Source organism: Cannabis sativa, chromosome 2, assembly GCF_029168945.1.
Source record: "Cannabis sativa cultivar Pink pepper isolate KNU-18-1 chromosome 2, ASM2916894v1, whole genome shotgun sequence".
Classification (NCBI taxonomy): domain Eukaryota; kingdom Viridiplantae; phylum Streptophyta; class Magnoliopsida; order Rosales; family Cannabaceae; genus Cannabis; species Cannabis sativa.
The window spans coordinates 62,926,469-62,944,464 of record NC_083602.1 but is presented as its reverse complement, the minus strand read 5'-3'; the positions used below and the strand labels follow the sequence as shown (position 1 = coordinate 62,944,464).

The window sequence follows — 17,996 nt, the reverse complement described above, 5'->3', positions numbered from 1 at the left end:
GAGAGGTATGTCATTCAAACTTATTGATCATGTGTTAGTGGGATGTTGGAAAGTTAAAACAGTTGTGATATTGATGGAAAATTGCGATGCTTTGTGTTTGTATGAATTACCTACTTGTAAATTGCACATTCAACTTAGTTCTTAGAGTTGGCAAGTTGAAATTCTGGTTATTGCTGGATTGAAGTTGTGCAGGTGGTGGTAACAATTAAATTGTTGGAAAGTTTAGCTATCATTGTCAGTTTCTTTTAGTTTAGTTTTAGTTTACTCGGGGACGAGTAAAGAGTCAGTTTGGGGGAGTTTGTTAGGCTATTTTTAGCCTATGTTTTGGATCCAATTTATGTGCGTTTTTAGCTGTGTTGGGACGGAATTACGCTTGTTTTCTATGTTTTCAGGTTCTTTGGAATAAAAGAGGTCTCGTGCGTAAATTCATTAAAAGACGTGTCGAGCCGAAGAAAACTCAATTTTTGAGTTTTTGTGCATATCCGGCCGCGCTAAACACAACTTGGCCGCGCTAGATCTCGAGAATTCGTAAGCACCGCCGCCGCGCGATGAAGAGAGCCGCCGCGGCGAGTTACGAGATACGAGAGAGCCTAAATTTGGCAATTTCTCGCCGCGGCGAGAGAAGCTTGGCCGCGGCGAGATCCCGTACGGACCAGGGGCATTTTCGTCCATCGAACCCTAAATTTCAATTATAAATAGAAAACTGCGATTGGAAGTCAGGGAGAGCGATTTGGAACCCTAAAACACGCCTAAGAGCTACAGGAAGAGCATAGAGATTCAAGTGAAGATCCGTAATTCATCCACCAACAGCTCTTTTCTTTATTCCTCTTTAATTTATTTATGTTGAATATTGCTATAGGAATGGTTATGGATTTATTTCTGAACTAAATTTCCCATTTAGGGAGGATGATGATTGTTGTTTAATGTTTTCCTAGTTAATGTTTAATTACCATTCCTCCATTCTTGTTTGTGAAATTATCTTAATTTGTGTTTAATTTCATGTTTAAGATTGATCACCTTGTGCATGCTCTATGATCTCAATTCAAAATCTGAAAAGTGAGAATTGAGAATGCTAAAATTAAGATAATCAATGTTCTATGTGAAACGAAAGTATTTGCATGACTTATGTGACGAGTAGATTATTACTTAATGCTGATTTCATGTTAGTTTAATTAAGGAATTAATTAGATAACACGTGATTTAGAATCTAGAAGATCTGAAAGGAGCTAGGTTGTTTCATAATCTTTCATTCACTTCAAGAATAGGATAGTAATTAATCATTAACGATTTGGGTAAACAACAACAGGATTCTCCTCCCTATTGTCTCATCTTGCTCAACTTTAAATTGTGTTATTAAGTTTTCTGAATTTCTTTCATATTTTACTATTTTTAAATCATACTTGCTTTCGATTTACCGAATAGAATCATAAGTATAATTTAGTGGTACTTAATCCAATTCCCTGTGGGATCGACCTCACCTGTGTGAGATTTACTACTTGATTGCGTATACTTGCGTAGTGTTTAAAATTATAGCAACAGTAAGTCCCATAGCCGATTTCGTCTTCAATTTTGTATGGTCCTTCCCAATTAGGCCCAAGTACCCCCACTCCGGGTTCCTGAGTGGCTGGGAAGACTCGTCTTAGGACGAGATCACCAATAGTAAATTTTTTATTTTTAACCTTTGAGTTAAAGTGTTTAGCCACCTTCTTTTGATAAGTTGCCATTCGTATTTGAGACTCATCCCGGAGTTCGTCAATCTGATCTAACGCTTCTTGTAATAAAGCCTTGTTTATTGTTGGATCATAAGTCGTTCTCCTGTGGGATGGGAATAGCGTTTCCACCGGGACCATTGCCTCACAGTCGTATGCCATTGAAAATGGCGAGTGGCCGGTTGTGGTTCTTGGGGTTGTCCGGTAGGCCCATAACACTCTTGGCAATTCTTCATGCTAATTGTTTTTGTAGGTGTTACGAAAATTGTGAAACAATACGCAAGTACACGCAATCAAGTAGTTAACTCACACAAGTGAGGTCGAACCACAGGGAATTGGATTAATTACTACTAAATTATACTTATGATTCTATTTGGCAAATCAATACTTTTTACGATTTAAAAAAAGAATAAAAGTAATTCAAGAAACTTAAATAAAACAAGTGAATATTAATCAAGATGAGACAATATGGAGGAGAATCCTGTTGTTTGTTTACCCAATTGTTAATGCCTAATTGCTATCATTTTCTTGAAGTGAATGACAGATTATAAATTAACCTAACTCTTTTCAGATCTTTTAGGTTCTAAATCACATGTTCTCTAATTAATCTCTTAATTAAACTAACATGAAATCAGCATTAAGCAATAATCTAATTGTCACATAAGTCATGCAAATACTTCGTTTCACATAAAACCTCGATTATCCAATTTTAGCATTCTCAATTCTCACTTTTTCAGATTTTGAATTGAGATCATAGAACATGTAGAAGGTGATCAAGCTTACACATGGAATTAAACACAAATATAGATAATTTCACAATCAAGATGGAGGAATGACAATTATTCATTAACTAGGCAAAAACTTTAAACAATATTCATCATCCTCCCTAAATTAATGGGAAATTTAGCTCATAACAATAATAAAAACATCCATGATTAATTCTGAAACAAAACTAGACATAAAAGATAGATAGAGGGTAAAAGAAAGAAAGTAGATGGTGATATCGCTCCACGTCTTCAAGATCGCTTCCTCTCCCCTTTCATTCACTTTTCAGGTCTGTTATTGCTTCTCTTCCTTCTAAAACACGAGCCCCTTAAATAGAAATTAGGGTTGCTACCTTTGAAAAAGTCAAAAACTTACCGAAAATCCCATATTTCGTCCCTGGTCGCGACCATATAAAGCCTAGTCGCGACCATATGAAAAATACGAAAAAAAAACTTGCTATTTGGCCTCCTAGTGGCAACCATGGTCGCGACCATGAAAAAGGGTCGCGACCATGGGAAGTGGTGGTCGCGACTACTGAAGCAAAATTTGACAGCTTCAGCATCTTTCAGTAAAATGTGCATAACTTTCACATACAAAGTCCAAATGAGTTAATTCAAGATGCGTTGGAAAGAAGAAAAAAAAATCTAAAACTTTTATGTTTTGACCTTTTCTAAAATCTGATCAAAACATAGTCAAATTTAAGCTTGAAGTTTCAGCTTTATTTTCTTGCAGAATTTTCTCTATTCTATAGATTGTTATTTTCCGAAATTTGATCAATTTATACATTCCAAGTGTGAAACCTGAAACCAAAGAAAACAAGCGTAATTCTACTCCAAATATAATAATAAAGAAGGAAAACAACTATAAAAGTAACCCAAAACGTAGGCTAAAAATAGCCTAACAAATTCCCCCAAACTAGATTCTTACTCGCCCTCGAGTAAGACTAAGACTAACACTAAAACTCGATTAACTAAGCTATCAGATAATTATATTACTGCCAGCTCATGTGAAATTTCCTTCCATTAACTAAACTAGATTTTCAATTCTAAAAACTCTAACAATTAATTAGGATGCTCATTTTATCACACAATGCAGAGATACAAACTAATTTCAGTATCGAAATAATGTCATAATGGTTTCACTCCATCAAACTAGTCCGCAAACCAATAGCCAATATGCTTGCATGCTTACCTCTCTCCACTGATATTGACCACATTCTTTTTGAAATCAAAAGGACTTTTTAAGGTTAGAATTTATGGCTTAGATATTTGGAAAATGAAAGACAATTTTGGCTAAAGATATCATAAGTACAAAAGAACCCACAAGCTTCTCATAATTTTAAAATTTCCCGAAGTGTTCCCACAACTACCCATGATTGAGATTTTTTATACTTTTTTTTTAATCACTAGACATCACTGAAATTTTCTTTTATTTCTGATTTTTTTCATTCTTTTCTTTTTTCAAGTGATGCCGAGTTACGATTCTTTCTTTTTTTTTTTCACATGTTTCTCAATCACGCAAGATTTTTTCTTTTCTTTTCTTCTATACTTCCACACACTATATATTTCACTCTCCCAAACTTATTGTAAGGCTTATGATACCATTCAAAATGTAATGAGGACAAAAACAACAGTGTGGATACATCTTTTAGTTCAATGAGTGAAGAAACGAAACATGTTTAGGCTCAAAAGGGTTCACAAAGGATATTCATTTTATGGTAGGCTTGAAAGGCTCAAACTATCCAAACAAACTGCCTAAATCATGTTCCTATTAAATGCTGTCAAGGATTTCGCCTCAAGAGAATAAGACATGCAAGTTCTAAGCTATTCAATCAATCTTACCACAAACCACAGTAAAACAATTATAACATATTTCACAGATCGTCAAATTGTATTCATACACAGGTTTCACAAGCATCCAAACTAATCCAACGAGTTAACATAATTAAGCACATAGTTTCAAAATTTCAGGACATATCACAATTAACAGCAGCACACAACTATCTTCAGTTTATTTAATCGACTAACTACCAAATAAAAAGACTAAACTAAAGAAAAATAACTAAAAAGAACAGAATAACTAAAACAATTAATTTTTTTTTATAAGTCCCCTCCCCCAAACTTAGAATACACATTGTCCCCTATGTGTCATGCAAAACAAGGAAAGGGAGACTTACCTGCACCCTCATCAGAAGGGGTTGAACCTCAATACTGCTTCAAATTGGATCAAGTCCACCCCTTGCATCCAAAAGAGCCCTCGTACCGAATGAAGAAAATTGACCTCCAATATTGTTAATTTCAGAGTTTTGCACAAGAGTAAGTTCACCTTCAGAACTACCACACATCAATCTTTTCCAACGACGCCGAATCGTTCGAAGTTGCTCTTTAGGCTTTACTCTCTTCTTATCAGCTTTAACAAAAGAACCCTTCACCATCTCAATCTTGCAACATGTAGGAATTTCGGTTGGGGCAAAAACATTAAAATTGACCTCTTCGTCTTGCACTCCCCCTTTTGAACATCTATTAATGATCGTCCCGTGGCTAAGAATGGTCTTCCCAAAATAATGGGGATAGTTGAATCTTCCTCCATATCAAGAATTAGGAAATCAGCAGGGAAGATAAACTTACCAACCTTCACCAGTACATCTTCAATTATCCCAAGAGGATGAGTCAAAGAACGATCTGCCAGTTGTAAAGTCACTGTTGTGGGCTTTGCTTTTCCCAATCCTAGCATTTTGAAGACAGACAAGGGCATTAGATTAATGCTTGCTCCCAAATCACATAGAGCTTTAGTTTCCACCGAACCCCCTATAGAGCATGGAATATTGAAACTACCCAGATCTTTAAGCTTGGGCGGTAGTTTCTTCTGCAAAATTGCACTGCACTCCTCAGTGAGTGCCACTGTCTCGAATTCTTCCAACTTCCTTTTCTTAGCTAAAATTTCTTTCATGAACTTCAGGTAAGTTGGCATTAGCTCCAAGGCCTTCGCAAATGGAATGTTAATGTGCAGCTTCCTGAATATTTCAAGAAATTTTGAAAACTGCTTGTCGAGGTTGTTCTTGCGGAGTCTTTGAGGGTAAGGAATTTTAATATGGTGATGTAATACCCTGGAATTAAGAAATGAATTAGCAAAATCCTAATTAGATAATTATAAATAGTTGAGGAATTATATTATTATATAGTTCAATATCTTTGAATTAATATGATTTATGGCATATTAAGACCCCGTTGGTGAGCTAGGGGCATTTTAGTAATTTTGACCTGAGAAGGGTAAAACGATGAAAATAATTTAATTACGTGCTTAATAGAACTATATTATTATATAGTATACCTGTGTTGTCTTTTCATGTGAGTTCTCCGATTGTGCCTGCGTATAGTCACAAATCGGTATTTCTGGCGAATCTGGAGTTCTGCCCGAAATGCAAATTGGATTAAATTATTTGGCATTTTAATGTTGGTGAATAATCTGAAATTAATTGGGTTTGAATTGTGCATGAAATGTCATTTTTGCCCTTGTATGATAAAGTGAATGTTATATGGCCCTAGGGGCAAAATGGTCTTTTGACCCTTTGTTTTATATTTAATAAAAGAAGCAAATTTTGAGAAAATTGAAAAGAAATTTCTGGTTGCTTTGGCCCTTACCCGACCCTCTCTCTTTCCCTCTTTCATTTTCTCAAACCTATTTTCTAATTGGGGAATTTCTTGAAGAATTACTTGGTTGAGCTTGGATTTGAAGCTTTGTGTATGTGAAATCTTAAGCTTATTCTTGGATTGAGTTTGAGGTAACTTCTTATAGTTTTAATCTGAGTTTTATTGATGAAATTAATTGTTGTAAAAGCATAGAATGTGGTGTGGCTACTGGCTTGTGATTATGAACTTGTGATGCATGTTCAAGTGTGTTGGGTTGTTTTGAGCTTTAATTTCTTGAGTTTGTTTGGGTTAAGTTTGGATAGAATTTAAAGGATTTTATTTGTGTTTTTATTCTGTTATTGAACTCTAAAAATTGGTGTTTGATGTATGAGTTCTTGAGCTTGAGTTTTATGGAATTAAGCTCAAGTTGGAGCTTTGATTTTCATGATTTAGTAATCTGAAATTCTGGGATTTATTGCTGGAAATTGATGCTTGAAATAGGTTATTTTGACCCCTTAATAATTGCTAGCAACCCTATTTGATGATTTGAGAGTTTGGTTGTGAATTGGGGTGATTTGGATGAGTTTTGGGCATGAAAATCGTTGCTGGTTTTTGAATTTTCTGGGTTTTGAACCCAAGTGCCGCGGCATGGTATTTAGCATGCCGCGGCGCGCCCATTTCTTTCTGGGCAAATCCTTTTTGCAAACTTCAAATAGCCATAACTTTGTGATCTAGACTCCGATTTGGGAGTTCTATATACCGTTGGAAAGCTCTTTTCGAGCTTTATCTGAATATGTGAATTTTAAATGCCATGTGAATATTTTATGAAAATGAAATCAGGGGTTAACCCTATTTGTGAAATCTCAGATTGTGTGACTAGGATTATCGGCACCTGATCATGAGCACCCGGGGATTTGGAATCTCTGTCATTGTGGGACATCAAGTAAGACAGTGATTAGCACGTAGAGTATGCACAGTGGTACTTATCTTGTGAATGATATGCATGAAAGTTTAGTAACCGAGATTAGGGTTATTACCCTAACATGAGCGGTTTAATAAGCTAGGGTTATTACCCTAGTGATATATGTTGTATAAATACTATGCCATGTTGGATAAATGTATATATTGAGATTATGAATTATGCGCTTAAGGCATAATTAAGCTAGACTCGGTAAGTTGGTACCTTGAGTTAATTTTAATGCGGTCTAGGGTTATTACCCTAGAAGATTATGAATCCAGTGAAAGCATGAGTTAGGGTTAACGCTCTTAGTAAATGTTATCTGAGTATATAGAAATGTATTGTATGAGTGGTTACTTAGTATGTAAGTTAGGGTTATTACCCTAAGATTACATATGTTGTAGTAAATGTTGAATACACGCATGTATGTTAAAAGTTATGTGTATGAGACATAACTGGGTTAAACCTGGTATATATCACCAGGATAAACCATTGAAAGAACGTAATGTATGGATTACGTATATATAAGAATAAGGGTTATGCAAGCAAGGCATAACCAGGTTAGGCTCGGTAATCAAAACCGAGGTAAACCCTACTAAGGCCTTATTGTATATAGACGTGTGAGAACAACACGTAGGTCTACGCCACGTAGACATAAATAGGCATGTGAGCGTAACATGCAGGTCTACAGCACTGCACCATTAATTATGTGTTATACATATTGAGATTAAAGGTTATGCGTTCAAGGCATAATCAAGTTGGACTCGGTAATCAGAACCGAGATGAACTATTCTAGGGCCTTATTGTAATTAGACGTGTGAGAGCAAGGAAGACGCAGTTCACGCCACGTAGATATAAATAGATGTGTGAGCGCAACACATAGGTCTACGTCACGTAGACATAAATAGGCATGTGAGTGTGACATGCAGGTCTGTGACACACAGACATATATGAATGACATTATTGTTTAAATAGTATGATGAGCATATTATTATTGTTATGTTATATACTATCTTGCTGGGCTTGGCTCACGGGTGCTCTATTGTGCAGGAAAGGGTAAGGCATTTGCTGATCAGCCATGAGTTTCAGGAGCAGGGCGAGGAATGTACATGTTCAAGCCATATCAGACCAAGCGGGTTAAGGGTCTATCAGTGTTGAACTTTTGAATTCTGATTTGCCGCTTAGGTCGGCTAGAACGAAAAATGACTTGTAATAAAGTTTATAAATATTTTTGGGATCCCAACCGTTTAAAAGTTTAAATATATTACAAGTTTTATTTTCACTCCGTTTAATTTAAAAGTTTAAATTCTGCGCTATTTTGATTAGTAATCCCGAATTAGGGGATTAGGATTCCACAAGTATTTTGGGTAGCGTGCTTAATTATTTAGGGCGTTACAGGTGATCTATGCTGATGGAGGAGAAGCTTCTTTCGGTGCAAGACCCTCAGTAGTGTTCTTTTCCTTTGGTGCCTGTGTCTGTACCCGTCAATCCTGAACCACATCTTCAACTAGTTGCTTGCCACTAGGTCCCTCATAACTCTTTCCACTCCTCAAGGAAATTGCTTTACATTGCTCTTTTCCTTTTGGCTCACTAGTGCTAGGTGAATTTCCTTGAGCTTGTTTTGCCACTTGAGTAGCCAATTGTTCCATCTGAGTTTCTAGAGTTTTAATAGAGGCTTTAGTCTCCATCATGAATTGGAGCAACAAGTCAGCTTGGATATTTAAGCCTCCACTAGGACTTTGTTGTTGCAGTTGTTGTTGGTTTTGTTGGGGTTAATTTCTCTGCTGGTAGAACCCCTGTTGGTTGAGCCCATAATTATTGTTTTGAGAATAGTTCCCAATGGCTTTTGCTTGATCCATTGGCAAACTGTTCACATCCACCGAGCATGTGTCATATGTGTGAGGGCCCCCACATAGCTCACAAGTAACTTGAGCCTGTTTCACCTGAGCAGTCATCAACTTCGTCAGGGCCTCCACTTGGGCTGTCAACTTGGTGATGACGTTTACCTCGTGCATACCACCAGCTTTTCTTGTTTGGCTTCTTTCAGTTGGCCATTGTTGGTTATTCATGGCCATTTCTTTGAGCAGATCATAGGCCTCATTTACACTTTTTCTCATAAATGCCCCACCAGCTGCGGCGTCTATAATTATTCTGGTATTACCAATCAGCCTATTGTAGAAATTATGAACCAACATCCACTTTTTCGATCCCATGATGTGGACATTTTCTGATGAGATCCTTGAACCTCTCCCAAGCCTCATAGAGAGATTCATTGTCCAGTTGACAAAAATTATTAATTTCACCTCGCAGCTTGGCAGCTTTAGTTGGAGGAAAAAACTTGGACAAGAACTTTGTCGCCAAATCAGTCTATGTTGCAAAAGAGTTCGGTGGCAAGGAGATCATCCAACTCTTAGCTCGCTCTCTTAGCGAGAATGGGAAAAGTCTCAAGCGGATGGCATCATCACTAACTCCATTGACTTTGAAGGTCTGACATAGCTCCATAAAATTTGACAAGTGCAGATTGGGGTCTTCAAAGGGGAGTCCTTCGAACTGAACTGAGGATTGCACCATTTGGAGTATGGCAGGCTTTATTTCAAAGTTGTTGGCATCTACGGCGGGTGGTCTTATACAAGACTGAACCCTCGTCAAAGTTGGAAGAATGTAGTCCCTCAGACTACGACCATTTGCTTGATCTTCAATGGCACCACCGTTATTACCGTTGTTGCCTCCATTGTTACCGCCATTGGCATTATCAGCCATGATTTCTTCTGTTTCAGCAGTTGCTGAAACCCTTTCTTGCCTCTTGTTTCTTCTGTTTCTCCTACAAGTCTTCTCAATTTCAGGATCCACCGGCAAGATGACACCTTGTCCTTGACGTCGCATACACCTTTAATTCCTGAAATAGACAATCTAAAAGAAACAGATTCGCAATAAGCAGAAAGAATTAACCAAAGTAGAATTTAATATAATTTTTGTAATATCAATTTTTAAACAATTCCCCGGCAACGGCGCCAAAAGCTTGTTACGAAAATTGTGAAACAATATGCAAGTGCACGCAATCAAGTAGTAAACTCACGCAAGTGAGGTCGAACCACAGGGAATTGGATTAATTACTACTAAATTATACTTATGATTCTATTTGGCAAATCAATATTTTTTACGATTTAAAAAAAGAATAAAAGTAATTCAAGAAACTTAAATAAAACAAGTGAATATTAATCAAGATGAGACAATAGGGAGGAGAATCCTGTTGTTTGTTTACCCAATTGTTAATGCCTAATTGCTATCCTTTTCTTGAAGTGAATGACATATTATAAATTAACCTAACTCTTTTCAGATCTTTTAGGTTCTAAATCACATGTTCTCTAATTAATCTCTTAATTAAACTAACGATCGATTTGATCGAATTTTGAAAAGTCATGAAATCAGCATTAAGCAATAATCTAATTGTCACATAAGTCATGCAAATACTTTCGTTTCACATAGAACCTCAATTATCCAATTTTAGCATTCTCAATTCTCACTTTTCAGATTTTTAATTGAGATCATAGAACATGTAGAAGGTGATCAAGCTTACACATAAAATTAAGAGATAATTGCGGCAAAAGTCCCCAAAAAGTTAGGGTTGATGCAGATTAGTCCCTAACCTCAAAAATTGGCGGTAATAGTCCCTAAGGTCACCATTTTTGTTAGTCCGTTAGTACCTAAGTTAAATAGTCCGTTAATTGCTACAGCAATTAACACGTGTCAAAACATTATTGGTACACTTAATAAATATTATTAAAAATTTAAATAATTAGAAATTATATAAAAAATAAAAACTATAATATTTATTTTTATTCTTTTTCTTTTATTAAAATTAAAAAAACATTATCTAAGAAAATAAAATAAAATCCTATAATTTATCCCCAAATCCCACCCACCCCGATCCTCCTCCTCTTCTTCTTCTTCTTAAAATTTATCAATGTTCCAGGAAAAAAAAATCTAATTAATTAAAAAAACCTAATATAGTAAATCACATGCTAGTTTGGTACATGAAACATCAGTGTTTCATCAACCATTTCTCACATATCAGAATGCTCAAAATGAAAATGGAGTTTTCTTGTTCATATTTGGATTGGATTATGGATTTCTTGTTTTGCGTCTTTTTAGAAGTTTAGCTGAGTTTTTGGAGCGAAGTACACTACAATTCCCTATATGCAACTGGAGGTAGTGCTTATACATATATTTAGCTCAACTAGGATTACTTGCATTTTCATATGCTTTCTTTTTATTCATCTGGTCTCCATACTGTTGACTTTCAAGAGAAATAAGCTTTGGCTCTGATTTTATCAATTAACAGATGATAGCATCAAAACCATGGCTTCGGTCATCAATGACGGAAACCAACTCCAAATCCGACAATGGGTCCCTTCGATTTTGCAAGGTGGTTAGGCTTCGGTCATCGACTACAAAAACCAACCCAGAACCGGTTCATTGGCCTTCAAATCTCGACCTCCCGGTGAAAAGCTCTAGAACGATATCGGCGTGGTCCGGATCTCAAATCTGAGCATAGTGTGGGTGAGGATTTTTTTTGTTCTTGTTGTAGGAAAACTGTAGGAGAAGAAATAAAATGGGGGTGAGGTTTGGCATGGGGACGATGTTGTGATCTTGGGGTAGTCTAGCTCGATTAGATATGAGAAAAGTAGAGCTCGAAGTGTGGTGATGATGGCTGGGTTGAAGAGAAATGAAGAAGATGAACAAGAAAAGAGGATAGCTGGGTTCATGAAGAAGAAGACGAAGGGAAGAGAGAAAAGCAAGGGTCGACTATGGAGGTTTTAGGGGACGACAGTTGGAGCTCCAGACCATGGTGGCTATGGAGGTTTTGGCACAGAACGAAGAAGACGAAGGGGAAAGAGAAAAGTAAGGGTCGGTTTTGTGAAAAAATAAAAATAAATTAATTAATTAATTTTAAAATAATTTATTTGTTCTTATTTTTTTTTTTAAAAAAATAAATTTATGATTTTAAAATATTTGTTTTAAGTTTTTTATTTTATTTTAAAAATTTTAATTAAAATTATTATTTGGACAATTTAAAAATTGACACGTGGCATTTTATTTGAGTTTAACGGATCAGTTAAAAAGAGGGACCAACGGACTAACGAAAATGGTGACCTTGGGGACTATTACCGCCAATTTTTGAGGTTGAGGACTAATCTGCATCAACCCTAACTTTTTGGGGACTTTTACCGCAATTATCCCTAAAATTAAACACAAATATAGATAATTTCACAATCAAGATGGAGGAATGACAATTATTCATTAACTAGGCAAAAACTTTAAACAACATTCATCATCCTCCCTAAATGGGAAATTTAGCTCATAACAATAATAAAAACATCCATGATTAATTCTGAAACAAAACTAGACATAAAAGATAGATAGAGGGTAAAAGAAAGAAACTAGATGGTGATATCGCTCCGCGTCTTCAAGATCGCTTCTTCTCCCCTTTCATTCACTTTTCAGGTCTGTTCTTGCTTCTCTTCCTTCTAAAACATGAGCCTTTTAAATAGAAATTAGGGTTGCTACCTTTAAAAAAGTCAAAAACTTGCCAAATATCTCGTATTTCGTCCCTGGTCGCGACCATATAAAGCCTAGTCGCGACCATAAGCAAAATACAAAAACAAAACTTGCTGTTTGGTCTCCTAGTCGCGACCATGGTCGCGACCATGAAAAAGGATTGCGACCATGAAAAAGGGTCGCGACCATGGAAAGTGGTGGTCGCGACTACTGAAGCAAAATTTGACAGCTTCAGCATCTTTCAGTAAAATGTGCATAACTTTCACATACAAACTCCAAATGAGTTGATTCAAGATGCATTGGAAAGAAGAAAAAGAAATCTGAAACTTTTATGTTTTGACTTTTTCCAAAATCTGATCAAAACATAGTCAAATTTAAGCTTGAAGTTTCAGCTTTATTTTCTTGCAGAATTTTCTCTATTCTATAGATTGTTGTTTTCCGAAATTTGATCAATTTATACATTCCAAGTGTGAAATCTGAAACCAAAGAAAACAAGCGTAATTCTATTCCAAATATAATAACAAAGAAGGAAAACAACTATAAAAAGTGACCCAAAACATAGGCTAAAAATAGCCTAACAGCAGGCCAGCAACTTTTTCTTTAGGGTGATCTTATTGACCGCTTCCGCTTGTCCGTTCGTTTGTGGCCTTGCCACCGTGGAGAAGCTTTTGACGACTCCGTGTTGGTTGCAGAAGTCGGTAAATTCTTCGCAGTCGAACTGCTTTCTGTTATCTGAGACTATCTTGTGAGGCAAGCCATATCGACACACTATGTTTTTAATAACAAAGTCTAGTGCTTTTTAGCAGTTATAGTCTTCATTGGCTCAGCCTCCGTACACTTTGTGAAGTAGTCTACTGCTACTATGACATAATTTACCCCTCCCTTTCCCGTTGGCAGGGACCCAATAAGATCTATCCCCCAGACCGCGAAGGGCCAGGGACTAGTCATCAGGGTAATCTCGTTGGGGGGGGCTCTTGGTATGTTCGCGAATCTTTGGCACGAATCACATTTTTGGACATAGTCTATACAGTCTTTTTTCATGGTTGGCCAAAAGTACCCTTGTCTCAGTATCTTCTTTGAGGGACTCGGGCCTCCTGTATGATCTCCGCAGAACCCCTCGTGGACCTCTAGCATAATTTGCTTAGTTTCAGGGTCCGATATGTTTATTTTACCAGGATCTTAGATCTACTCACAAGTATGTTGTTTAACACCCTAAATATGAACTTTCTAAAACGATAAATAAACACATATAAAGTTAAGAAAACCTTACATTGATGGCAGCAAAATTAATGTCTCCTTCCACTCAGATCTCTAACCCTTGTATCCTTTCTGTCGCAGAGTATTATCAAGATCTGAGCCCGAATGTCCTTCTCTTTGTGTGTGATCCTTCACAGTCTTCCAATCTATGATTGAGGTACCAGTTGCTGTGTGTGGGCACTTACTCTATCACTAAGGTTCGAAATTTATGAAGAAGAAAAGAGAGAGGGTTGCTTTCGGCTATAGAGAGAAAGAGGGAAGGCTCAGTTTTCTGAAAAGTTGATTTTCTGAAAAGTAGTTATTTTGACTGAGCTATCACTTTCTATTTATAGGCAACTACTAGGTTTAGGTTAGGAATTATTTGGGATTAAAATAATGAAAATATCAATTTGAAAAACCACTCCAAGTGACCGGCCATGGTGTGTAATGGGCCTTACTTAGATTTTGCAGTTTTCACAAATTTTATTTCTATTTTCTCAAAAACGCCAATTTTACAATTCTAACCATTTAAATGCCAAAACTAATTATTTAATAACTAAAATAGATTATTAAATAATATTGTCATTTAATTTAATTATTAATTAGACATAGAAAGTCTATTAATAAATAAATAAACCTAGAATCTCTTTTCTTTACAATTTCGCCGCTGCTTAGTGAAAATTCACAAATTAGACATAATCTAACTTTAGAATTATAATTGATTAATCACAAATCAATTATTGAGTCTTACAAGCAGTATAGTCTCAACTAGAATGGGGACCATGGATCTATATGCTGAGCTTCCAATAAGTGAACCGAATTTACTAAGTAAATTCCTACTTATTAATTCTTCGTTGAATCCACTCTTAGAACTTAGAATTGCACTCTCAGACTTATATAGAGCATATTATATGTTCCACGATATAGATATGCTATCTCATTTAACCATTGTTATAATCTTATTGTGATCAAAGATCCTCTATATAGATGATTTACATCGAGATGAGATAATTTTACTGTTCTCACCCCTCAATGTATTTTGCCCCTTAAAACACTTAGCTACCTGTAAATGATGTTTAGTGATCTAAAAATTAGTCACTTAAACAAGAGCTCATCCATTTACTTCTATTTAGCTAAGCTCGAAGGGAATCATCACTTGACTTCTATACACCAGTAGAAGCTATAGATTCCATATTTATGTTCAGCACTCCCACTCAATCATACTATCATGTTCCCAAAATATACGTATCACCTTGACCCAAAAGTAGGCTTAACTAATAAATCAAAGAACATGAATAGTACTCCTGAGTTGAGCCTAAGCATATCAGGATTTAGATTCTTTTAATCTTAAGATCAACTACTGATATTGACTTGGAAAGATATGACGGGAAGTTTATAATATCTTAACTAAGTTGAAATATCGGTCCAGTCCAATGTATACTCCATACATTTGAAACTAGTATACTTTACTAATGTCCTGGAAAGAACATAATACTTACTCCAAGTGTAAGTACACATCATCGCTGATTATCACATCAGTGTAAATCCAAAACACTGATGAAACAGGGACTTAGTCTTTTTATTCATATTATCACAATTACATTCCACTGTGTTCACGATACTGTAATTTTGAATAAACATATGATCTGGACTTAACTGATTTTGTGTGTATATGTAATAAACATATTAAACCATTAGCATGTAAAATTCATGCAAACATAAATCACTTCAAATTTCTTATATTGATAACTAATCAGATTGTAAAGGGTTTTATTTAGGGCACAAAACCCAACAAACTCCCACTTGCACTAACATAAAACAAAGTGTGCAAATAAGTCAATCTGATGTCTTGATCTTCAGATCAAGTGTAGTATATTTGAATCCACCCAAACTTCTGGAAACTAGTTCATAAATACAATATGAAACATTCTTTACTATATGCTGTACTCATTAAGGGATACTGAAATCCTTACTGTTTTAAAGTACATCTGAATAAACAGGAGACATATCTCTCATATTTTAAAATATGAAATTGAGATAATACAGCGTAGACTTTTCTTCAGTAATATAACTTTCTGGTAATTTCAAATTTACAAAGTTATCATTATTTTCTGGTAGAGCTTGAATTATTATAGAATAACTCCTCCACCCCCAAAGTAACCACCATCTCATAATTTCGAATGAGTTTGGGAAGATACAAGGATAACTGATATACAGTTCCTTAATATCTAACATATAGATCACTTTCATAAATCTTTCTTGAACATCTTCTAATGTTCCTTATTTGATTACATCTCAGATAGCTCCCACTCAATAGTAGATGTCTGGTTAAATAATTCTTTTAACCTCTTTATTGTTTGGAGAGTTATCTAGTTGTGACTTATTAGTCTAAAACTTTAAGTTTCTTTTAAGACTAAATCATCAACATAGCAGACTAGTATTTGAAGTGAAAAATACATGCCAGAGATTAAGTAATCAAAATTAAGATACCATAAAATTTTATGAGGATTAAGAATTCTTAGCTCAAGTCATTCGAATAGACTGAACTAGAATTCTATTATCTTATTCTCATAATTCTGATAAGTTATATCTATCCACATGAATGGTTAGATTTGCTTTTCCGTAGTGTTCTTAAGTTCCTATCACAAGTGTCAACCTAACGAAGATGGGTAAAGAATTTTAAAATTCTCCCACTCAATTAAGGTAGTGTGAAACATTATCAAAGAACTTTTATAGGTATCATTTTTACTACAATAGTAAAACTAAATTGGAACATACAATCAAGATCAAGGAATTATATTGATAATAGCTAATTCATTATATTACTTCCATGTTTAAAGAAAATATGTGTTACATAGGGTATTGTGGAGTAAACTCCACCCCTAAGTATATAGAAATTATGATCCACCCCTAAAGGTTATAAAGATCATGATTCTCTAAGTGTTATAGAGTTTATGTGGAGTTGAATACAATCCAGAGTTCATTAGATATAAAAGATCGTTGAACACATAGTTTTCTTAACTTTTCTCCACCCCTATCAGATCAAAAGATCCTTTTATTAAACAAATTCTTAATAATTGTATTAGAATTAACAATTATTAATAAACATAGAAATAATTTCTAGTGTTTATTTAATATAACTCTATGAAGAGTTGTAAATATTATAGAATTTGCATCAATAATAAAAACACTTACACATACAAACATATAAATATAATGTGGTAATTGTGTTGAAAGATAAAGTAAATGAAGCTCAATCTCATAAATTGCAATTTGTTTGAAGAAAAAAAAACTTTATTAATAATAAAAATAAATTGCAACAATATGAGAAAAACAGGGATAAAAATCCCTAACTAAAATTCAAAATCCAAATTGTCTTTAAACTAAAACAATTAATTCAAAATAGATAAATGAGCTTCATCTTCATCTTGGACGATCTTCACCCTTGGTCCAGCTTTTCGATCTAACTCATGAAGATATCATCTGAGTTCAAGTAGCTTGACCTATAAGAAGAAGAAACAAATAAACAAAGTTAGTCCAGAATCAATAATCCAATTGGATAATAATTCACTAAAACTCTTAAAGTTTATAAAAAGAAATACCTTGTTTCTTTGCAAGAAGTTTAGGACATTGGGGTTTCCAATGACCTTTCTCATTGCAGTAGAAACACTTTCCTTTGAGAGCATCACCAAAAGTAGCAGCCTTTTTGTTTTTCATGGATTTTGCACGCTTCTTGGTGTTTTTCCACTTCTTCTTCGATTTGGGTTTAGAAGCAGAGGCAACATTTGCCTCAAGTTTGACCGTCCCATTACCATTCCCAAAATTTTGAGGCTTACTCCCTTTCTTCTTGGGTCCTCCAATCAAATTTTCATATGTCTGAAGGTCATTGACTAACTCATGAAAGTCTATGTCCTTTTTATTCATGACATAATTTGATGTATAGGGCAGAAATGCTGGAGTCAGACTATTCAAGATAAGGCTTACTTGAGTAGTGTGATCCATTTCAGCACCATGATCCTGGGCTTCTTGGAAATAACTTGCCATGAGGAGAACATGATCACGCACGTTTTGATGGGGTTCCATCCGTGCATTGATATATTTCTTAGTCGCGTTAAAGCGAGACTGAAGAGATGCCCTACC

General features: G+C 35.3%; 1 non-coding gene across 1 annotated transcript; it reads left to right on the top strand.

Annotated features, from left to right (window-relative positions):
- Positions 1 to 9,267: 9,267 nt before the first annotated feature.
- On the top strand, positions 9,268 to 9,374 carry LOC133035243 (small nucleolar RNA R71). Its single transcript, XR_009686520.1, has one exon. It is a non-coding gene; the product is annotated as a small nucleolar RNA R71 (small nucleolar RNA).
- Positions 9,375 to 17,996: the final 8,622 nt, after the last annotated feature.